The sequence below is a fragment of the Amphiura filiformis genome, chromosome 8 (assembly GCF_039555335.1).
Source record: "Amphiura filiformis chromosome 8, Afil_fr2py, whole genome shotgun sequence".
Taxonomy (NCBI): domain Eukaryota; kingdom Metazoa; phylum Echinodermata; class Ophiuroidea; order Amphilepidida; family Amphiuridae; genus Amphiura; species Amphiura filiformis.
This window is the reverse complement of record NC_092635.1, coordinates 3,477,476-3,503,850: the sequence shown is the minus strand read 5'-3', so window position 1 is coordinate 3,503,850 and position 26,375 is coordinate 3,477,476. Positions and strand designations below refer to the sequence as shown.

Below are 26,375 nucleotides of genomic sequence, written 5' to 3'. Positions count from 1 at the left end.
AATTACATTTTCAATAAACAGGGATTGCAAAAACATTACGTAAAGCATTATTACTTTTTGATTTGCCGACAAGCTATTCATTCACTGGACGTCGATTGTACACCTTCATGAGTATATTGATTGGCTACACATTCCAAGATGTCAGCTTTCTAATACGTGCCATAGGACTATTTAAAACGTCCGGTAACATCTTGGAAGAGCCTCTTGGCTAGGGAACTTTAACCAATAATGACGTTCAATACTTCAGTGATGTAACAGGCATGATGATAGCTTCATAAACGTTGGTGAAGTATAAGATATGTTTATCATAAATGTCTTAACAAACCTATCGTTACGATTCTGATCATTTTAATTGAGTTGTATGTTATTGCAATGATCCAACAAATACTGTTGGTGTATTTTACGCGGAATTTGCGGAAGTTCTAATTGCTTTTGATCTGACTTAACAGCTCCTAACTAATAATCTATATATCATGAACTTTGCCATCAATTAATAATAAACCAAAGTGAAGATTTATTACAATTGAGAACATGTAAAAGTATCATAATACCCTGTAAATATCGAGTTACCAATCTCAGTAGTGCCTGGGAGAATAATACCATGATGGTGTGTGATGAGTAGGATGGGTAGCTGGCTTTATTATAAAAGCGTACAAGTCCATTTTAATATCATAAAAATCTCGATTTACCCAACCTAGCGGGGCCGAATAGGATGCTACATACGTTGCCAAATATTTACATGCTTCCTTTCACTTATAATAAGTAAGTCTGGTCAATAACTTATTGAGTTCTACTTGTCATACTACCAGGTTAAATTATATACATGTATTTCTTTCTATTCTAGCGCCTATGGTTGAGTTCATTCTAGTACCAATGCTTTAAAACAGGGCGCCGCCAGCGTTACTATTGTCTTGTATAGTTAGTTTGGTTGCAGTGCGCAGAAACCACAGCATCATTTAAATAGCTACACGCTTTCATTATCAGAGTGTGTTATACTCTGTAGAAATCATCGTTAGTCCATCTATACACACATAATATGGGAATGTAATATCTGTCATGTCTGTGGAAGACAGCATAATAATGTGACAAGTTGCTCTATTCACAACAGGCTTTTGTTCTTATGAAATGTGCGTGGTGGATTTAATAATACCGTTGTGGAATATTACTTTCATGGATATATTATAAGCGGTGCGTCTGTATGCTTATCTGAGTGACAACTAGCTGAGCTACTGGTAAGTAAAAATGAAATTAAAGCGTAAATATCTTGCTTTCTAGTTAGTTATTCGTGCATGGATGGTATCAATATTAACTGTAGAATGCATTTACGGTCATCACGAATTATCGCATCAGTGGTTTATTGCATCTTACCTAGATGGTCACTTCGTATATTGTATTTGCAACATACGGTTATACAGTTTCGTCAGTTTTTTGGTTTTTTAGAATTACAGATAATCTGGTGTAACTCCTCGTTGTACTTTTCTCCAATAAGATTAAAAGTTTAGTGAGAATAGTGACATTTATCTGTTTAATAGTAAAAAATGGACCGAAAATCATTGTCTACAATGTCGAAACTTTTTTATTACCAATCTATATCAAATGTCCTTTCATTTGGTATAAATATTAAATATGATTTATAAATCAATATCTCCTTTCAGAGTTAATGAACAATTACACGAAAATCAGCACAGCAATAATAACTTGTAACGCTAGAAACGTGTTTCGTGTTTACAGTATAAATTAGGAGTGTTTCCTGACATTGGTTATGCCTGACAGGGTTTGGAAATTACTCTTGCATTGATCACCAGTAACAGTATACTGAAATACGAAAACATGTTCGTTTTAATGAAAATATGCTCGCATGCAGTTTGAATAAATTGTCAATCTGCTATTGCTGACACCACATAATGAATTATTTATGAATCGTAGGCTGGTGCTTGTATATTCTCTATACCGATATCAAGCAATTGTCTGTTTTAACATTTTTATGGCATGTCACAAAATCATAATTTTACATATTTGAACCACAGTTAAAATCTACGTTCAAAATGAATATGTAAGGATTTTTTCACTCACTCTATTATACCAATAACACCACAGGCCACCGAGAGTTGGACCGGGCCAGGGGAAGGGGGTGAAGGGCCTAATTAAGGTAGGCTATGCAAAATTATTACACCAAACGACAATTGTTTTGTTTAAAATGGGCTACCTTTTAGCTTTTGCATGCTCTCGGCCCCGGGCCCCTATAGCCTGGGCCCAGAGTGCATTGGGCGGCATTTCATTTAACCATTACTGTGGACCATTCTGTACATTAAGGCGCGGCGCTACTAGGATTGGAATATCACATGCTTTTTATTGCAACTAATTAATTTTTATGCTCTACAGGTTTAGGGACCGGCCCGTATTGTTATGCTAATAACGTTCAAAATTTACACAGTGATGGCCACGCTCTACATAATTCATTAAACATCAAAAGAGAAGGCAGCATATCAATTTGTAAGTGCTCTTTTTTTAAAAGTCATAGTTCATTGGATTTACAACCGTATGACAAAACAGGCAAAAATAGTAACTTTTTTCACAAGATTTGCAATTTAAAGAGAATTGACCATTGCTCATTCTAGTGACTCTAGTATATGGACAATATAAGTGTGCTTTTTCATTTAATGACATAAAATTTGAAAAATATTGTAAGGAACTCTTGAGGTTTTGACTTTTAAAACCTACATTTTGGTCTAAAAATGTGCTTGGGTAGGTAGTTTTCAACAGATTTTTCACATTTGCCTTGCTATAACAGTAAATTGTGTTATCTTCTGACCTAGTGACTAAAAGTGTTTTTAGGAGAAGTGTTAGCTTGAAGGGAACACTTGAAGTTTCGACAAAAACCAATCAAAGAGGCCCATTTCACAGCTCCTACATTGCTATGCACTCAACCGTGTAGTGTAATCAAAGAATGTGGTGGAGACATTCACTACTTGTTGTTCTCTGCTTGGAAGATCTTGGGACGAAAATGTGTGCTCAGGTGTGTCGAAATGGAAACTGTGCGCATGATGGTTTATAAGAGAATCGTTTTTGTATAGAAACCTTTCCATATGAACAGAAATATTTCGCAAATAAAAAATCTATTTTTAACGGACCCATTTGAAAACAGCAAAAATACTGTGAAACACATAAATGTTCTGTAAAAAAAATACATTATGTTAAAAAAATTAACGGACAATTGCTTGCAACCTCAGCAGTTCTGCTGTTATTTACGAAAATGTTTTTAACAGTGCATTCTTTTCACATTTTCCATGGTATATTGAAGCTGTACACAAGACCTATCTTTGCTATATACGTCGTATGTAAAGTAGTTTGCAACAATTAAACATAACACTCAATGTTGTATTGATGCAGAAGTATCGGCACTGAACAATCACACATTATATATTATGTAAAACGGCATTGCCAGGTGTCAGACAAAAGTGAGGCATTTTCATACCATGGACAAAAATCACATTTTTCTAATAAGCTCAGTAAAATGTTAAGCCTAAGATATGTTTCCTGAAGAAGATGGAATAAATTAATAAAAAAGACGAATCGACACTTATATCAGGTATTAATAAACAAGTACATAGAAACACGCAATCGCAAACCGAATAAGACACATCTCAAGTTTATATAACATAAAAATATTAAGAAGAAAATTATAATTAATTAATTATATAAACATCAAACAAGATAAGAAATACATTGACATGATTGTGTACATTTTATTCAACATGTAAAAGGGACGCTTACATGTAATTATAATGAAGTGTAAGTGGAGACATCTCATGCATATTAATGTTATCATGATTCTGTCATCTATAAACCACCACGATTTAAAGAAGATAAAGACAGGTAAACACGAATGTATAAATCAGATAGCACATGATTTTGAAATACGATATCGAATTGTTTCCGAATTTCCTTATTAGTTCCATCATTTCAATGCACACTACCTGTTGTAGTGTGCATTGACAACATGGAAGCCTACATTGCAGTATACATTCTGATCAAGAAATTCATCACCTTACACGCAAACTGATTTTATCTCACTATTCAAACGTCAGATTATATTCTATGCATAATAAAATATAAGTTCTTGCTGAATTGGCTTACCAGTGAGGAATAGTCAGTGTACTTCGGTTATATTTATAAATTCGCTTTGATAAATACGCACGTGACCACCTCCGTGCTGCCATAACAGCTTGTAGATAGTGAGTCTAGAAGCGGGTGGTTTTCCTATACATAGAAAAGGCGGAACAACATGAGATTACTGTGCAGCAAAATTGTCCATTTAGTTCAACTTTGTGATTATATTGTAAACGTTTCCGTCGTTGAATATATTTATCCCGTCATCAAATACTTTCTAAATATCGTTTTTGATTACATATTACAAATTCGGACTCCCCTCATGTGTAATAATTTTGCTATTCAACTAATACTTAAATTTGATGACATTTATCACGCTTGCTGATATTGATACAAAACTAAAATATATGTTTCGAATTCATAACTATGCAAAATATAAAACAGTCGTGTATTTAAGAACAAGTAAGGCTATTTACATGAATCTGTAATTTACATAATTATCTACATGTATTTGAATGGGGCTTCAACTTCGTCAATACTGCTGTCCCCCCCCCTTTTTTTTTTTTTTTTTTTTCATGGCTAAAATACCAAGTGATAATTTGAATGACTTATCCTTCACTTTTAAGCAATTTATAAACAATTTTTTTACTTGCGCTAGGATCCTTTACATCACTTCGACGGCGAATAGTTGACAATACTGTTATGAATCCTTGCCATTTCTTAAATAAAGTAACACCTAAGATTGGTTGATGCACTTGACATATTAGTTAGCAAAAGCTGTGCTTATTTACAACAAAGGCGTTGAAATTCAGCTCTCCTTTAATGATTGATGACTATTTTCTTCCGTATTAGTTTCCAGGCTTTCCTGTTAAAATCAACAGCTTTATATTGTATAATTCGTCTTACCCGATACACCTGATTAATTTCAAAGATAAATTTATCAATACTACCATGACTATGTGTAGTGTGCAAGTACTACTAATATCAGACGAGTAAGAATTAGTATAATAACCAAATGTGACGGACAATTCATGCACAACAACCGTTCAATAAAATGTGTGTGTGGGTACCAGACTGTCGGTACAGGGATATCACCGGGGGGGGGGGTGTCCACGTATATCTGTGCGTTCACTTGCTCGGAGTTGGAAAATATATTTCTCAACGGGCTGTAATATTTTGCATTCTGGGCTGTTAACTCTTGCAAAACGCACATCAAGAACTATCAAATATATATAGAAAAAGAATGAGACAATGCGAACTGAAAGTGCCATAACAATCCTGCCCCTTGATATTTGATGATCTTACACGTCCGGCACTTGATCCGCTTCATGACAAGTCAAATATTATGCATGCTGAAATTGCAGAACAAGGAGAGGAGAGGTGAGGAGAGCAGAGCAGAGCAGAGCAGAGCAGAGCAGAGCAGAGCAGCGCAGAGGAAAGCAGAGCAGAGGAGAGTAGTGCTATACATCGACAACTGCAGGCTAATCTTGTGTCGGTCAAAGCATTCAAGTGTTTATATGAAAACCGATTTTTAAGAAAGAAGCAATAGCCAGTGTTATTAAACCTGAATCAAACGAGCTGTTAGAAATGTGCTCACCTTGAACTTGAATGGCCTTTTGTTTTGTATTTATTTTTATCTATCTATCTATACAGAGCGTCTTTTTGAAGATGAAAATGCTTTAAGAGATTTGAAGCATCGTCCACATTTGAATATACCACTACCGAGAATATTATGGTCTGAATATTTCCACAAATTACTAAAACGAAGGAACAATCACGATTATTACAAACGATATGTTTGCCGTTAATAGCTGTTAATGTAATTACATAATGGTATAGAACAAGATGTCGATTGGTTCTCTACGCATACGACGTACACTTCAGTCTAGTCGATAAGTATTTAACTGTAGAAAAACATTCCTATCAAAATCCAATGGATGTTTCAAGCGCTTTCGAATCTACCATTGATCTTGCAACACCTTCCGACCACGTTTCCGACAGCAATAAATTTGATCTCATGCAGTTCAATTCCTGATCGTGTTCTCCATTTTATGAATACAGTGAAATCTGTGATCCATCTGCTTCTTCCATGCTGAAGATGAACCGTCTTTCGATTCTACTATTAATGTGACCTTGGGCAATAGTTTTCAATCGCCATTTAGTTTTAGCCACCCCATTCCCCAATTTTGTCCTACTTATATTCTTGGTCGCTCTGCGAATCAGTTTCTTCATCCATTCGTGGGTTTGCTGTCATGAGGATTACAGATAGAATTGTCTCCTCAGCGTTATGTGTTGTGTTGCTTTTTTGGTTATTGTCGTGCTAGTGCCCATTCATCCACTCGTATACCGAATATATCTACCACACTAAACTAACTTTTGTTATTCACTTGCAAATAGAAATTGAATGAAGAGACAGATGAATAGAAATACATGTTTAGTTGGTCTCTCTTGTATGTAACCGCGACTCCGCGAGACCTTGTTACATGAGGAAAGAATAGGTCATTATTACCACTAATTACCTCCATTTATTCTCTATAACACAGTTTTCAATGAAAAAATAGGTAATTTCAAGCACTATTTTCTCATACATGGAACTCCCACAGTGAAAAGACAATATTATCAATTAAGAGTAGAAGGTTGAATCCCCAGATGACCTAAATTTCAACATATGATGACATGAGACTTTTTTTAATGTTGTAAACCTCTGAAGTACAAAAATACAATATTACAGTGCGCCCTCATTTTTGGGACTAAATAGGAGCATACCGGCTGGGTGGGAAAAATAGATTTGGAGACACTTTTCATCAAACATAGTGCACTTACGTCCACGGCAAATTCACCGTGACCTTTCCAGCCATAAACCCGCTTATTGAAGATTAAACCGATATATGCAGTACTGAACCATTATATAGTAATATATTTACTGAACCATTATATATTAATCTATTGTCCAATGCAAATTTATTATCACCTGATAATATTGATCCAATGAGCGACCGAATTCTCCGCTACGGACGACTAATCCAATCGATAATGATGCTATTGACATGTACGAGCGGAGCTCTACTGACCGAGTTTTGGGATATTTTTCACTGGTTTGCAGCTGTTTGCTGTCATTTACTCATCAAGGCGGACCACCGTTATTATAAGGACTATGCCAATTATTTAAAGATTGACATGTAGAGAATAAGCCATAATTGATTGACAGAAAGTACTAAATTTGTACCTATGACGGTTTTATGACACCAATCTTCCAAATACGACCAAAAAAATGGCTGCCCGGTGAAGCAAAATGTGCATTGGAATAACACGGCGAGTTTGGATAGATGGTAGGATTTCTTTTAATAAAAATGTATGTTCCCCGTTATTAAAGCTTGTACCGGGTTGAAGATTCAGATATTTGGAAAAGAATAAGTAATTGAAACATAGAGCAAGTACTAAAATCATAGCTTTTATACTTATATGATACTAACTAGTTCATCCCCTATAGCTACAACACAGCGCTACCAGTAGGGTTCAATTGCCTATTGTGAGTGCCCCTGTGTTGTGTGCATACATGTAGTTAACAATAACTGCATGATGAACTGTAAAATAATGGTAGAAAACATGTAATTTCTGCATGTTACTCTGAAATGTGCACATTGGCTATACAGCTCGGTATCTTTCAGTGATATTTAAGCACCTTTTTCATATGGTTTTACCCCCCCCCCTCTCCCACATGCCCAATTGATGATGTATCATATTTTGCTGTTTTATATTTTGCATAGTTATGAATTCGGAACATATTTTATTTTTCTATACGTTTATTCTAACTCCGCTTCTGTGCAATATGTTTGAGCTTATCGTGTTGAAATAATTTTTGTAACATTATGCTTGTGATGGAATTTGTCCCAACTCACAGATATCACCACAGTCTGTCATAATAGACCCAGCGTACATGAAAAATTGCAACCATCGCAGCGTTGGTCATTTCTGTGGTGATATGTTTTTATTGTCTGTGTTAAGAGATTTGTTGAGCAATTCTAGGTCGTTATACATACAAAATAATCACTATACATTGAAATACATAGAAGCAAAATCGCGCATCATTTGTGTTTATTACAAGTTCGTAAAATTGATGCAAATGAACCACACGTATACAATCCATCAAGAAAGGACGAGACGAATGTGGAAATACGAACTGAAAGTACTACTAAAACTTTTCACCTCTTGACATGGTGATCTTACACGTCTGGCACCTGATCCGCTTCATGACTTCTATACTCCGACAACTGCAAGCAAATCGTGTGTCGATCAAAACATTCAAGTGTTATGAAAACGCTATGAAAGGAAGAAGCAATATCCAATGTTATTAAAAATGAATCAAACGAGCTGTTAGAAATGTGCTCACCTTGAACTTGAGTGGTCTTTTGTTTTGTTTGGATTCTATCTATACAGAGCGTCTTTTTGAAAATGAAAATGCTTTAAGCGATTTGAAGAATCGTCCACATTTGCATATACCACTACCAAGAATACTATGCTTTGAATATTTCCACAAATTACTAAAACGTAGTAACAATCATGATTATTACCTGTTACATATCGTTTAGCTTCGTTTGCCGTTAATATAATTTACATAATGGGTATAGAACAAGATGTAGTTTGGCTATACATACGACGTGCAATTCAATCTATCGTGTTGTTGATGCGCCTGTATTGCATTTCGCGGTAATTGGCTAATTTGCAAAGGTCAATGTACTTTGCAAAACAGGTATTATTTTTCTTTCGTATTATATTTGCATTTGTTCAGATTCAGATTGATAGATTGATGGTGGCTTTTTATTTGTATAAGTAATACTAATAACATTTAAATGGGATTATCCAGAAGTATTTAAGTGTAAATTGAAACACTCCTATCAAAATCCAATGGATGTTTCAAGCGCTTTCGAATCTACCATTGATCTTGCAACACCTTCCGACCACGTTTTCGACAGCAAATTTCATTAATTTGATCTCATGCAGTTCAATCCTTGATCGTGTTCTCCATTTAATGAATACGGTGGAATCTGCGATCCATCTGCTTCTTCCATGCGGAAGAAGAACTGTCCTTCGATTCTACTTTTGATGTCACCTCAGGCAATAGTTGTAATTCGCCATTCAACTTTACCCATCCCATTTCCCGATAATAACGTTCATTAATCTTGTCTTAGTTAAATTCTTGGTCATGTTCTTGACTTAAAGAACATGGAAAATATCTGCGATTCATCTTCTTCTGAATCTGAAATCATTTAAGTTGTTTTTTGGACTAAATATTTCTAAATATACCTTACATACTTAAACATACTGTTATTTAGTTTGCAAATAGAAATGAATGGAAAAAGTAAACAGATGAATGGAAATACATGTTTAGTTGGACCCTGTTGTATGTAACCGCGACTCCGAGAGAACTTGTTGCATGAGGAAAGAAATACTAGACCATTGTTACCGTTACCTTTGTGGATATTTTGTATAGTTATACATTTGGAACATATTTTATTTATATTCCATACGTTTATTCTAACTTCGCTTCTGTGAATAGAACAATATGTTTAAGCCTATCGTGTTGAAATCATTTCTGGGCCATTATGAATGTGATGGAATTTGTTCAAACTCACAGAATCACCACAATCTGTTTTGATATTATCATGATTATGATAGAACCAGCGTACATGAAGAATTGCAACAATCACAGAGTGTGTCACTCTTATAAGTTATACCCTGAATACGGTGATTTGTTTTAATTGTCGGTGTTAAGAGAGCTGCGTGTGATGTGTGAGCAGTTGACGGGGTGGGTATGTTTGTGTCTGATGGAAGTGTTGGGCTGGGGTGTGTCGAGTGGAGTGTCTTTTGTGTGAATCAGTCTGTCAAAGGAATCACTGGCTGCGTCATGTAACGTAACAACCAAATATGAAACCAATACAGGTTAATATTGTTTTATCAAAGAGCGCATCCACAGCAGTTTTCTCAAATGCTGTAAGTGACAACCTGTCGGATGCGTCTAAGTGTTGGTGTAATGCGAAAACGTCACTGATGCAAGTCTTACCAGCATAATAACAATACTACTTTGCGTTTAGCGCTTCATTTACAGCATCAAAATTATAGAATCATACATCGAGCGAGACCAACTAAAAAAGTGAAGACATTTGTATTTGAGGCTGCTTCTGATATCTCTTATTGTCACGGTTATAACAGTTAAGAAACCTAAGCTTTCATGAGTATTTCTAAGGGCTGGATGATGTCAACCAATGCTAACAGAAAAACAATCAATCAATGATTGATATCTGCGAATCATCAAATTAAACATATAATCTTGGTTTATGTCAATAAACTTAATAAACCGTACAAGTCAGTGCTCCAGAACCGGGATGGTCTGGGGGTAGCACCCCATTAATTTGGTGGGGCCAACTACCCCAGGCCTCTCCAACAATTTAGGGTAAAATTTATAATTTTATAGTAAAACTCATAATTTTGAGCTAAAATTCACAATTTTAAGTTATATTTCAAAATTTAAGGTACATTACATGTCAAATGCATGCATTTCAAAAACTTCAATTAACTTAAAAATACACCTCATGCTAAATGCACCGTACTCAGACATCAAATCTGTAGCCTTTGATTGCTCTATTCCAGCTCTCTATATTAATAACCTAAAAATAGTTTTTTTAAAGGTTGCGCATTATATTTATTTATCTAAATTAAGTTCTTAAAATGTCTCCGAATCAAACACACGAATACATTTGAAATAGATGTTCATAATCCTACTCATCACCTTCACACTCTCAAACAACTTAGATATCATCTCATGTAAAACCACATAATTTGGGCGTCGAGCTAGAATCCGCATAAATTGTGTTGCTTTACCCCTGAGACGAATATACCTAAAGGGATAGGAAGCAAGCACTTTTGTGTGTGCCACGTCTGTTATGGCAAAAATTGGCCCTTTTTTGTGTCTCAATTCATAAAAATGTGGTATACTTTAGAGATTTTTAAATTAAAACTCGACCTGGAGACACATTTAAACAAGGTCAAGTTTGCATTTTAAAATCTCAAAAGTTCACCATATTTTTCTGAATTGAGACACAAAAATAAGCATTTTTGGGCAATTTTAGCTGATTTTAACCAAATTGCCACTTTTTTGCATGAAAATTGTCAATTTTTCACATTTTTTTATTTTTTGGCCATGTTAAATGATTTGTTGATGTAGTTTAGTTAACCTACAATGATCTATAGTTGGTTACAGGCCAACAAAGTGGATTGGTGATTCCAAATAGATGCCATAACAGAGGTGGAACACACATAGCAGCATCTGAAGTACACACAAATAGGCTCGCTTCCTATCCCTTTAGGTATATTCGTCTCAGCTTTACCCTATAGGCCCTATTACTTTGTTCAAGCCGTTTTTAAGCGAGAACATTTCATACATTAGCTGTAAGTGATACCATCATCAACCACTTGTTCAACTGGTAGATAATTAGTTAAAGTGAACATCGTGTTGACTGATGCTGTAAACATGGTAACAGACATCAATTTCATTATCATGATTATGAAGACGAGCATGATATCATCTTGAAATACAAGTGTTTCCCCCTTCCCGCCTCCGGCAGACACTGCCACTTCAATGGGCCATTCCATCAATAACGACATACGTTGTGTAACTTGTGCTTGTAATAACAGATTATGGGGTACACGCGGAAGAAGACTACCCCAGTGGGCACACGGGTCAGTTTCTGACGTTGTATCGACGTTGTATCAACGTCCGATTTCGACGTTGAAATAAGGTTGAAATCACGTTGTATTTGCAAATGGGCATCAACCTTGATACAACGTTGTATCGACGTTGTATCAACGTCGAAATTCAACCTGATTTCAACCTGATTTCAACCCGATTTCAACCCGATTTCAACCTGATTATATCCCGATTTTAACCCGATTTTGTAAATTATCATTCAAATATAGGGCCTAATTACTAAATAATAGTAATAAATTGATACTTACCCGTGTAGAGTTTCACAATCGGCCGGCTGGTGTATTATATCATGATTATAGGCCTGGTATCGCCCTGGGGAATAGCCACGGGTATATCGCCCGCATCGTAGTCGGTGCAGAATGCGCAGTTGGCACTCCACGCGGGAGCCAGCGGCGGGAGGCAACCCGGTGTGGAGTTGGTAGGTCGTGCGCAGCGGTCATGCGTTGTTGTCGGTGCAGAGGGCCCCGTGCAGTAGGCACCCATACGCGGCAGGAACTGGGTGTGGAGTGCCGTGTGCTGCGGTCACATTTTGGACCAAAAATCACATTTTTGACCAAAAATCTAATTTTTGGCCCAAAATCCGATCTTTGACCAAAAATCTCATTTTTCTCATTTTTGACCAAAAATCTTATTTTTGACCAAAAATCTCATTTTTGACTAAAAATCACATTTTTGACCAAAAATCTAATTTTTGGCCAAAATCTCATTTTTGACCAAAATTACATTTTTGACGAAAATTCAATTTTGACCAAAAATCTCATTTTGACCAAAAACTCATTTTTTACCAAAAATCTCATTTTTGACCAAAAATCTCATTTTAGACCAAAAATCTCACTTTGATCAAAAATCTTATTTTTGACCAAAAATCTCATTTTGACCAAAAATCTACTTTTTGACCAAAAAATTACTTTTTTGATCAAAAATCTACTTTTTGACCAAAAATCTCATTTTGACCAAAAAATTTTGACCAATTTGTTTTTTCAAGATGGCCACCAATTAGTAAACCTGCAACCTTGTGCTAATTTCTCACCTTTTCATATCAGTTTACCGTAATAAGCCTCAATTTGATGATTGGACCTACTTTTAACCTTCAAATCCTAAATGGCCGCCAAATTTATCAGCTCACATAGGCTTTTATTAAAGCACTGATCATGATGAATTGAGGGTGCAAAATACACGATACCCAGTTGCACTACATGCAAGCATTAGATATTGATTAAAGTATTTGAACAAAAATACAGCAATTTAATTATTTTCAGAAATAAATCTGTAATGACTTCCACATAGATGTAGGCCACCTTTTAAATCTTTCAGACCGTTTCCGGCGCACCAAATCTGTATTCGCTTCAACAAACACATCTTAAAAACCAAACATTACATTTAATAACTTTTTGTAGCCAAGATGTAAGGGTATAATCATCCCAGCAAACACAAAAACGTTTTAAAAACGTTTTAGATAAGTTATATTTTGGCTTTTGGCTTAGGTAAAAACGTATTTATAACATTAAAATGTCGGGTTATATAAAGGTCATGAAAACGTTTTAAAACGTTGTGTATAAAAACACACTGCAACAATATTTTCACAATGTTTTCAAAATGCAAACATTTTTGCCAAATATTTTGTCAACACTTAAATAACTAATTATGTTAAAATATTTGCATCCAGCAAACACAGAAATGTTCTTAAAATGTTTTTTTAAACGTTTTAATAACATTTAAATGTCGGGTTATATAAATGTCATGAAAACGGTTTTAAAACGTTATTACAAATATTTTAGGCAAACATTTTTCGCAAAATATTTTTTCAACCCCAAAATAACATTCTGTTCAGAATGTTTTGTATCAAGTTTTCACAAATGTTTTTGGAATGTTATTAAAACGTTTTTTATACCCTTTATATAACCCGACATTTAAACGTTTCTGCAATACATTTTGTGTTTGCTGGGCAGAAGATTATCAAAAAATCTTTTTTAATGTTATGAAAACGTTTTATACCCTTAATATAACCTTTATATAACCCGACATTTAACCGTTTTCTGACAACCTTTTATAACCTTTTGCGAATGATCTCGAAAACATTTTTAATTTCAATTGCCTGACACGTAAGATAGAGATAACGATAAGAGGTGACGTAAGAGGTGACGATGGAGGTTTTGAATGAACCTCGTTTTAATGTTAATAAGGGGTTTCCCTGGCTTGCGCATTTGGAATATCCATTCAATATTAACTTGAAGAAAACGCGTAAAAATCTTCTTTTCACGTTACAACTTACTTAAAACTTCTGATACCATGCAAGTGCAAGGTATCTTTAAAATATGGTTTCTACGTCTTGACTTTTGATACGCTAACTAAACTGGAAATTGTTGACAGATTATACAACTAAATACTTTTATTTTTCTCATGGAAGAACTTCACACTAACTTTCTTAGACTGATGATCAGATCATACAGAGAATGTGATCAATAGTTTTGGAACTGTTCTGCGCTTGCACTCCACCCTTCAACACATGTTCAAAGGATCCTTGTCGTGCTCAGTTTTAGCTGAAGGAGATAAGCATCGAAAACGCCAACCCTATCAGTAGGCTTATTTCGCATTGATGATGTCATCACTACCAATATCAAGACAATCTAGACCAGAATCTGTATTGCTTGCTTAGTTGTTCACCTTCTTTCTTTGTATGTTAAGACACATATCAAGGCAATAACAGCTGTTATCATTAAGCTGATGGGTTGGCGCCTAGATTTGAAGCTGGTCCGTTTCACAATTCCTGGAATTTGAGGCGGGAGTACATTCCATCTGCGGGATATAGATGGAATGAAGGACCCTTTGACCCTTCATGACTAACAAGGTTAAAACTTAAACTGATGAGTAGTACGTGGCACTAACTGCTCTACGATGGACCCAAAGGCAGAATTTGCAGGAAGAAGGAGGGTTGATCTAGGAGTTGCTCCATGCCATTCTTTTAAACTAATGGCTCTCTCAAGTGACCAGTTCATCTGAAATCTTTGGCTGCATCTAACCTTTCTGATGTTACATCAATTTTCTTGATGCTTTATACATTGTATACATTGTCATGGACTATAGTCTGTCTATTGCATGGCCAATCTTCACTGATCTTGTTTTGATTCCTTTATCATGTGGCGCAACGACACGTCAGCTGTAACGACAAAAATAACAATTTAGGGATTATCATTTAAAATAAAAACACAACTATTTCCATAATTTACACAGAAACATTATATTTGGCATAGATATGCAGTAGGATTAAATATGCGTAATGTATATCAAAAAATCAAAAAATTTGACGGAGTTACAAACCTAGACTCCCCTACCGGTAACGTAAATGTCTAAATATAAAATCATTTAATACACGACGACCTAGCAGATCATGCACATGCACATGACATGAACATGACTTGGACGTAGTCTAGGGCCTAGGGTTCACCTATCTATGCTCCCAGCAGTATACCAAGCAAGACCTTTTACTGTACGATATGACTAGGGCTAGGGGCCTAGCATGCCTAGTTTGTTAATTACATTTACATTGCCCCAGCAAATATTCCAAATGACCGAGTCTTCTACAAAGTAGGCCTACAAGTCAAGGCACTGTCATGACTGTATCGTGTCTGTCTAATGGTGCATTCATCGTATATACAGCATGCAGCAGGCATGTTGCTCGAAAAACACTCGCATTGCGTTAGAGAATATGCTCGAACAACATGAACAACAGGCATGTATCTTAACTGCTTAGTAAGCTTAAGTATTTTAACATATCCTGATGATATAAAATGGAAAAACAAGTTGAAATATACATGCTGCAATATGTCCAAAATTCAAGTAGACTTTTAAAGAAAATTTAAATGTTTACTAACCTGTTTTATTTGCAAATTTAGGCCTCAAGTTCATGTACGTCACTCGTACGTGTGTAACTCCATTTACTTTCACTGCTGTACATTGGGCAATATCCCATAGTGTTGGGCGAAAGCGATACGTACTTGCAAACACCTGCGCACGCACGTGCGTACCCGAAATAACTTTTGAACGCAGGTGCGTATCCATAAACACTTGCACATGTGCGTGCGTACCCATAAACACTTGCGCACACGCTTGCGTACTTGCAAACACTTTCGAACGTGCTTGCGTACGCATAAACACTTGCGAACGGGTGTGTACATGCAAACACTTGCGCACACGTGTACGTACTTTCAAATACTTGCGAACGTGTTTGCGTACTCGCAAACACTTGCGAATGGGCATGCGCACATGCAAATAACCTGCGCACGCACGCGAGTACTCATAAACACTTGCGAACGCACAAGCAAACACGAAAACACTTGCGAACACTTGCGAACTCGCATGCCAAATGCGTGCCCATAAACACTTGCGAACGTACGTTTGTACTTGCAAGTACTTGTGTACGCGCGTGCGTACCTGCAATAACTCGCGAACGCATGTGTGCGTACCCATAACACTTGAGATTGCGCATGCGTACTTGCAAACACTTGTGCACGCGCGTGCGTACTTGCAAACACTTGCAAACGTGTGTGCATACCGGTAATGTTCGCAAGCGTACGCATGAAAACTTACAAACGTGAGTGCGTACTCGCAAACATTTGCGAACCCGCGTGCGTACTCACCAACACTTGCGAACGCGTGTGTGTAGGGCCTACCGGCAATGTGCGCGAGCGTACGCACCCACCTACAATAGCTTGCCAAATGTGCGTGTATAGGCCTACCTATAACACTTGCCGTTCCATGAAAAATTTGAGAGAGTGCGTTCCCCTCCCTGCTTTCGCCGACTATGATCGAAAACATAGAGGCCTATGATGCAGCCGGCTCCAGCCAGGGCTAGGGGCCCGACTACATGACCGCTGCGTACGGCCCACTCACTCCACACCCGGTTGCCTCCCGCGTGTGGATGCCGACCTCTGCACCTCTGACGCCGGCTACGCCGACGGCGATACCAGGACATTACCCGGGGCGATATCACGTGTTAGTAAAATGGTTAAAAGAATATGCGAAATAACAATAGGCCTATTAGGGACCGTTCAAAACACTTGTTCAGGGTCTGATGCAAAAAAAATTATCAGTTCTCAAATAGTTCAGGGTCCCCTTTTTGACATAAAAATTATGGGTCAATCCCATCGAAAATCATGTAAACTCAATTTTCACAGGAAAATTGTTAGTTTATTTTTCAAAACCACCCCCTAGAAGGGTCAAAACTTTTAAGCACCCCCCTTTTTTTTTTGCCTCCCCCAACAAGTGTTTGTCGCACCAGCTTCCACCAAGTTGTAGTTCCCATATCAACATCAGCCCGCCAATTTAGCGGCGACGGGGCCGTATAGCATACCCCGTACCACCCGGTGTTTTCGCGTAAGTCATTACATGCTTGTTGGAGGTAGTGAACGCCACGGCGGGCCACTTTTGAAGAAGAGAAACGGAAGTACGGTATAAATCGGGAGATCATGCGGCATGGATATAATTACTTTAATCATGTTATACTAAGCATAGGCCTATTTCGTCCTAATAATATTTTATGTATTAAAAAGGCCATTAAGTTGTGCGTTGAAACATTGGTTGAAATCAGGTTGAAATTTCAACGTTGTATCAACGTTGAAGTTCAACCTGATTTCAACCTTCTTAATTTTTTGCATTGAAAGTTGGTTGAAATCAGGTTGAAATTTCAACGTTGTATCGACGTTGAAATTTCAACCTGATTTCAACCAATCTCTAGGTTGAAATCGGGTTGAAATCTGGTTAGGTTAGATTTCGACGTTGTATCAACGTTGATACAACGTCGAAATCCTAACCTGTGCCCACTGGGTACGGTATCATGACTATAATTACTCTTGCCTGCCAACAGATTTAATTCTCTGAAACTTCATGTATATCAAGGTAGTTGAAAGTCGTGTACAATATAAACTTCAACGTGGAGCGAGGCACTCCGTCTATAAACTTTCGTTGTGATTTTAAATTATAATAATTATACAAAAACTACGACTACAGCAGTAAATAATACGAGTGGATATTCATACGTAGTGGTACATAAAATGGTCACGTAAACCAAAACCTCCCTATTATTAGATGTTCCCTTCAAATATAATACAAAAACGTAGCCTCATGGTATGTAAGCCCGGCCGTTTATATATCTCCAATTATAGGGATGATTAGGTTACAAATCTTCAACCCTGAGCAGCGATCTGTCATGGAATCCAGTTGTAAACAAAAATTCCAAGACAAGCTAAGGCAGCTGGCCAAAGATAGGATATTCTTCGAAGAGCAGCGCCCAACATCGTGCCTACCCCCCAAAAAAAAGCAGCGACAGTGCGCTACGCACAAACACAAAGCCACAAGCCTCAGCACACTTTACAGGAATTCGAAAAACACTGTGGCCCAAGATTAAGAACAATCAGGGATTTGCAGCTACGAAGGGCACATCCTATACATACCACAAACCATCGCTTCGCAGCTAAGATCAGCTCTCCGAGTTCTCGTACGTACGGGGTAACCGAAACAGCAGGTAGATTTATTCCCAGTGGAATGTCAATTTACAGCTTAATTCCCCCCCCCAAAAAAAAAACCAATGTATATGGAATTGGCTTCATTATTAAGTAAATGCAAACTATAGGGGCGCTATTTATCATAAATCATATTTCTTAATTTGAAGGGTTATGTAATCAATCTTGCCATTTAAACAGGTAGAATAGGTGACATAAACAACAAAGAACTTTTATAATATATTTCATAAAAAAATGAAATGAATTATTTGTATTAAAAGCCTGAAAGTGTAACTTCCAGTATTTAAATAGCGCCACCAATCTTGTCATAAATAGAAACATTTTATATCTGAAAAAGCTTGAAAAAATGCTGTGAAAGTGAATAATGTTGTAAATAAGGGGAAATTAAAGTTTAAAATGACTCAAAAGCATCTGTAAACATGGTTGTGCATGATGTTTTGTTTGAAAAACAAATGGTTTGGTGTCATCACCTACCTACTTTGCTCAGCTCAATTCCATTCAAAACAGGGCTATACGAATCACTGGACTACCAGAGGAGATGTTCCTCCTTTTTATTTACTTTACTAAAAACTTTAACTTATAGAAGATGCTACTCTAATGCCGTTAATGCCTGTATATGCCATAACATAAAAGAACTATGAAAGAGCATTTCAAATAGCACGAGTCCAGCAGGGAATGCATTAGACGCACCAACTTCTCAGTTCTCGCTATCTAAGAGTGTATGAATGTATGACAGTGTAGGTATGCTTGCGCGGGTGTAATATAAGTGATGGTGGAGGGAGAGTGAGCGTGTCTCTGGTGGTGTGTATATGGGTCAGGGGAGCACAAATACTGTGTTGCGTGTCTGTGAACGGAGCAACCAAATATGAAATAAAATACATCTTACTCGTGTGATTGTTTTACCAAGGCGATCATCAAACTTCATACTTGAGTTGTAATGCGACACCTCCATTGATGGAAATCTTACCAGACCCAGAGCTAGAATAGTAACAAAACTATACTGCGCCAAATAAGTATCCTTACACTTGGAAAAATAATCATAATTTCAAAACTGAACCATATTGGGGGAAATTTGTTTTCTTAATAGATGCGCTATCTAATCCTGCAAATTTTGACACCACATTGAATCCAATGTGACCTCAAAAAGTAAAGTTACAAGCCATTGAATAGACTAATGTCCAGTTTTAAAAGTGACAAACTGTCCTATACAAGGTGCAAAAAGATTCCAACAAGCGCAACAAAGGGATAACACAGTTTCTTCAATGAAGCGTTGTTTAAAGCAGATTTCATTTCAGTTTTTACTTCTTTGTACTTTTTATAACTTTCATTTTATTTGTCAGCTCTTTTGTTACTTTTGTTTTAAATGAAAGGCACGCACAAATTAGCCATTCACCCCTCTCAAACCAGATGTCTAGTCCGTGGAGTTTTGGATAGGCCAGTTTGTCACTTTTAAAACTGGACCTTCGTCTAATCAAATGCTTTTAACTTTGCTTCTGGAAGTCACATTGGATTCAATAATGTCATAATGTTCCGGATTAGATAGTGCATCTATTAAAAAAACCAAATTTACCCCCAATATGGTTCAGTTTTGAAATTGTGATTAAGTGTAAGGATACTTTTCTGGCGCAGTATACTTCACGTCGTGAAGCTCTTCTTTGACCGTATCAAAATATTGCAAACATTGATCCAGACCGCAGACGTCAAATCTGTAGCCTTTTGATTGCTTCTATTCAAGTTATCTATATTAAGGATGCACACAGGATCACTGAAGTGTTACATGGCCAAAATTGAGTTTTCATCACTAATGTCATCTTCAAACCGTATTTTATCTTGTCATTAATAGATTTTAAAGAAATCTTAAAATTTGAACCATAAGAAAAGCTATTTTAAAGACCCTTTTTCATTAAAAATTCGTCAAAATGCAAAAGCAAATAAATCATTGTTTTCCCGCAATAAATCGCGTTCTCGTAACGCGTATTGCGGCGTACAGCTAGCAAAGACACGCACACATGGTAAACTGGATGGGCGAGGCGATTACTGATTGAGGCGCTGGAGTCGCCAATCATGATCACTACCGTATTTTATCGTATTGATCTCTTCCAAGGTAGGTAAAGCTTGCACCATTGCATTGCAAAACTGCGGGCCGACAGACCACCACCGTCCCCGTCCCAGAATCAGTAGGCCTACTCGATAAAATTTCGCCAAAAAAGTGCTGATATAGTGGTATAAATTATAGGGTGTTTTTTTTATATGAACACAATAGTGAATTTTGTGTTTGTTTTTGTTTTGTTTTTCAAGTTTCATTCTGAACTTGAAAAGATGAAATTTATCTGTAAGAAGTAGTTACCCGTAAGATTTAGCCCTGTAATGATGACGCAATCTGGTAGATACGATAGAAAACGTAGGCCCTAAATATTTTGCTAGTAGGCTAGACTTAGCCCGTATATCAATAGGCTTATTATTTTATGTTTAAAAATTTGTTTTATTTCATTCATTCATTCATTCATTCATTCATTCATTCATTCATTCATTCATTCATTCATTTCATTGTTATTATTTGATTTACCAAGTTGGTGTAGTTGGACAGAATATAGGCCTATTATATTAGCTTATATTTTATGCAGTCCCAGCCTTGGTTCGGGAGCCTCTGCGGTCGTTCAGTCTCGTTTTAATTTTGAAGACCATAAAAAATAGGTAAATAGTTACTACCGGTATATTAGGATACCTAAGGCCCTGAATAATGTTTCAAAGTGTTATTAAAACACGAGTTCTCTACTCCTGATTGACCATTAACGCAATGTCAAAAACGTTGACATTTCAATACATCATATCGACCATCTAGGCATAGGCCTACAACTCTATGTCAAAAATGTCGATATTTGAAATCGGCATAGCGAGCACGCGTTTATGAAAGCATTTTCATGAATGTTTTAAGAAAGCATTTTCATGAATGTTTTAATGCTAAATAATAATTTCAAACGAGAAATATAATCGAAAACGCAAATTCGTGCTTTTTTCATAACCCATTTTAACTACATTTCCATTAGTAGGCCTATTAGGTCTACCATATACCATGATTGCGATAAAAGCTTTTGGTTTTGCAACACTTTTTGCGCATGTTTTGGCCGAATGCCTTTTTATTTGCAATGTTTGTCTGGCTTTCAACTTTCACGTTTATAATGTTTTCTGCATACTTTAAAAGGTAAACTGCTTTAAAGCATTTTTCGTGAATGTTTTCATGCAGTGTTTTAAAACGCTCTTTATAGAATGGTGCCTATATACGGTAGGCCTACTGCATAAACCACAATCTAATTTAAAGTCATGTTCCGTTTTCTACTTTTGAAATTCGGTTTTGTTAGGCTATATAAATTTCCGTGTTTTTCAGTTTTCTTGTGACCTCTCCGTGTTTTGCCCGTTTAACATATATATAGGCCTACTTTTTGTCCGTTTTACAAGAAATTTATTCAAGACATATTACAACTTTAACCCCACTTTTTACACGTTTATTTGATTGAAAACAACAACAGACACACTTTTGTTGTTGTTGTTGTTGTATTTTATTCACTTTTTATGCGGTACAAAATATTTTACAACTTTATTGTGACTTTAGGCCTATAATAGGCCTATGACTTTTGTACGTGTTTGATATTCCGTAAAAAGTTAAAAATAAAATATGATAACAACAAACAATTACAATAACAAAAACGGAATATTGAGTAGTGCGACACATCAGAATCTTTTAAAATTTTACTTGGTATTCCTGTGGTGTAGGCCTAGCTATAACGGGCGTTAAAATGCCTATCTTTGGCGCGGACGGCCGCTGTGGTGCCTCTCAAGCACCAACTAAAAAGAAAAAGCAACGAGTAGTAACAACATCATGTTTGCGGTTCAGAAAAGGACAATGAACATAAAAATGCAATATTTGTCAACACCAAAAAAAAAAAAAAAAAAAAAGAAAAGAAAAAAAAGAAAGAAAATCTCCAAAACCGATAAATTAAAAACATTGCATTTTTAAAGCAAAATTATGAAAATTAGTACAAAACAGAAATCGCAATTATCATGATTTATGTCTCAATTTATTCTTCATTTCATAAAACTTTCTGATTATCTGCTAAGATAATTGCTTGTCAGTTATTCTATGCTAATTTTAATATTCTGATGTCCGCACATTTTAATACAGAGCATGATCTTTTTTTTTATACGGAACAGGACAAAATTGTGCTAAATAATCATGGTTTCGTTCGCGGCAACACGACCATGCACTGTGCAACTTATTCGCCTAACCTGTCTGTCTGTCCGCGCGCCCTGTCGCTCCTCAAACGCCGACGCGACGACGCGCCCTTGCCGGAAGCTTTGCTGCACCATGGAAACAAGACTGCAGAAAATAAAATGGCTACACCATGTGGATAAAACATCTGCCGAATGTGCATGGATAATTTTGTCTTATTGTATATTTTACCTTCTAAATCACCAAAAAATGCCAATCTGCTGCAGTTGGACGCCCCTTCTCATTTTCTAACTTGACCAAACGTCACAAGTCACCGGATTATATATTTATGGAATAATCTTCAAAAATGGACCTAAAATCCACTGTATTTTTCTAAATCGCGATTTTCGGCAAGTTCACTTTTGACCACTTTTAACCATTTTTGGTCCGCCATAGCGTCTAAATGAAGCATCACTGAGGTAAGTTTTTAAGTAAAACGTTTAGATATGGCCAAAATCTAGATAGTGTTTTTTCGTTTTTTTAAATTAGAGCCTAGAACTTTTTTTATCACCCATGATTTAAAAATTTGAACACGGGTCACACGTTGTTACTGATTTTTTGCCTATATTTTAAAAACTAAGCAAAATTTCGAAAAAATAAAAAAACACTTTCTAGATTTATTTGTCTAAATTAATAAAATTCATGTTTTACAGTTTTTGATTTTCAAATAATTTTTTAATGGCGGACCAAAAATTTTTGGTCAAAAAACCCGTTTTTTTTGATTTTCTCGAAAATTGTACTTTTTTGACCCAAAACTGACATTTTAAATAGATTTATGAGCTCATTTCCGTTCAAAAAATGTATACTTTTATATACTTTACATAAATAGTTTTCGAGTTATGAGGTGAATAATAATGGCTAATTAGTGATCCTGTGTGCCTCCTTAATAGCCTAATTATAGGAACAATACGAAGAAAGTCGCGCATCGTTTGTGTTTATCGCATGTTCGTAACATTAATATTCACATTAATATTAACATAGATTCCATTTAGATGTCGTTTCATACCATATAATTTTGGCGTCGAGCCAACAGCAATCGGCATTAATTTCATTCACCTTTACAAACTGGAGTATGTTACAACGGGACGTTACTCTGTCCAAGCTCTATAAGCGAGTTCATTTCAGTTCTAAATGATACCATCATCAACTACTTGTTCCACTCGTAGATAATTAGTTAAAATGAAAATCGTGTTGACTGATGCTGTAACGGCATCGTTTTCATTATCATGATTATGTAGACGAGCAATACAAGTACTTTCCCTTTCCGCCTCTTGGAGACACTGCCACTTCCATGGGCCATTCCATCAATAACGACATTACACGTTGTACTATAATCATGATAATTGAACCGATTACGTGGTGTTGAAGAGAGCTACACGGTACACGAGGGAGAAGACCATATTACTCTTGGAACAGAAGTTCACATCTTTAAGCTGTTACAACTTGATTGAAAGTCGTGTACAATATAAACTTCAACGTGAAGCGAGGCATTCCGTTTATAAACTGCCGTTGTTATTTAAGGTGGCTGTGTACTCTCAGACATGTATGTAGTAAAAGTGCAATAACTTTGTAATTATTCGCGCAAAACATATAAAAGTATACATTTTTATGAAGGCAAGACATCAATAAATCTTAATATAAATACAGATTTGGGGTAAAAACAACAATTTTGAAGAAAATCACAAAAAAGTGTGTTTTTGGCAATATTTGTTAGGTACATCATAACAAAAAAAACACTCTTTCCAAAATATTTTATTTTGTTTTTAGCTCAATCTTGAGGCTCCATTCCAAAAACGGTTTTTTTATTTTTTTGATATTGCCCTTATTTTTTGAGATATTGACCATATAAGGCATCAAAATGAACTTTTTAAAATTAAAAAACGCCTATTTGCACAAAATGATGCCCAAAATCGGAAATAGACCAAAATATAAAAAAATGAGAAAACCGTTTCTTGAGTCGATCATGCTTTTTACGATGATCATATTTGCTTACCTATAGATGCTGTATTTATTGAGTTATCGTGTACCTAAATCGTCATTTTACCGAGAAAATGAACATTGAAATAATGGCCGTTGAAGTTTAAAGTGGTCACATTTTGCACTTTCATCGAATCTCACAGGAGAATGCGACAGTTTTCGTTTTTGTAACTTATATTACGTGAACATCGGGTAAATCCACAGCCCCTTGAGAAGTTTGAGCGAAATCCATTCATAACTTGATATAAAAAAAAAAAAAAAGAACTTGAAAAAACCCACATTTTATCAGCTAAAACGGAGCCATTTGACCACTAGGTTTTTGTGAAATCAGTGCTTCCGTGGTGTTTCCATAAGATGCGCCACGCATGTAGATAAGCGTCGCGTATGCGTCGCGTATTTGTGCGTTAACAAATTGCGCGATACGCAACGCGATGAGTTGTTGCGCGCGTGTACCTTGCTGGTACAACAAAGATTTTCTTTCCTTTTCAATTTCAAACACGAGTGGAATAGTGAAATAAAATCCTTAAAATATTGCAGTTGGAGTTTACAAATCTGGATTTTCATTCCTTGTATTTATAAAAAACATAACAAGGTACAAACATATAATAAAAACTCAATTTTGAGAAAGAAACAATGGCTAGAGTACACAGCCGCGTTAATTAAATTATAGAGTATAAAAACCACAACTTCAACAATAAAGATCAAGAAAATGATGATCGCTCTCAACAAATGATTAGAAATTTCCTTAACATAAAATACAAAAACGTGATAGCCTCGTCGTATCCCCATAGTGGTTGACCACCCGTACTGTTCCATGGGCCAAAAAAACGCTAATTTTATCAATCACTGAACATCCAGAGCAGTTGTTCCTCTTTTTAGTTACTTCACTAAAGAAAAGACCTGGATATGCCCTTCAAACGAAATATGAAAGAACATTTCAAATAGTGGCCAAATAGTGATAAGGACGATATAAAACCAGTTAGAAAATAGATTGCCCTTAAGGTGGTACTACACCCTCTGATAAATGTTGTGACTAATTTTGCATTTTTCTCAAAAAATAACTACACACCGGTAACAAAAGTTATGTACATATAGGGACAAGGAATCCAATTATTTCACTGAAATTTCAGTGATTCTAGACGAGTGGTTCATGCTAAGAAATGAGGTACATTCTAGCGGTACCTCTTTTCTTATCTTAAATAACGTACTGCTTGTCTTGGGTCACTGAAATTCCAGTGTAGTAACTGGATTCCTTGCCCCTATAATATACATAACTTTTGTTACCCGTGTGTTATTTTTTATTGCGAAAACTACAAAAATAGTCACAAATTTATCAAAGGGTGTAGTACCACCTTAACATTACAAAATAATTGTGCCTTAATTACTGAAGAAGTCAACCGACCTGGTTGACGAAACTGTCTAACCGTGAGTAGAAAATTGGATTTGTCTACATAATTAACGAACTTTATAATTGTGCCTTAAATTTACACAAATCACAATGTCATTCTTGGGAAATAAGGAAATGTAAACACGAACGTAATCAGATAACACGTGACTTTGTATGCAGTGAAATAAGATATCATATAAAAAGGATACATCTCTGTATTTTGTTATTATTTCTATCTGTTGTATTATGCATTGAAAACATGGCATCACCTTACGCGCGAACTGCTTTTATCTCACTATTCAAATGTCAGTTTATATTCTGTACAAAAATAAAATATTCATTTTTAGACAT

The 26,375-nt window shown here is 36.0% G+C and overlaps 1 protein-coding gene across 1 annotated transcript in view; it reads left to right on the top strand.

Moving 5' to 3' along the window:
* Positions 1-988: 988 nt before the first annotated feature.
* LOC140158510 (cGMP-dependent protein kinase 1-like) overlaps positions 989-26,375 on the top strand; it is a 168,912-nt gene continuing 143,525 nt past the window's right edge. The window contains exon 1 of the mRNA XM_072181619.1: positions 989-1,232. The gene's annotated coding sequence lies outside the window, so the exon portion shown is untranslated. The remainder of the gene's footprint in view (positions 1,233-26,375) is intronic.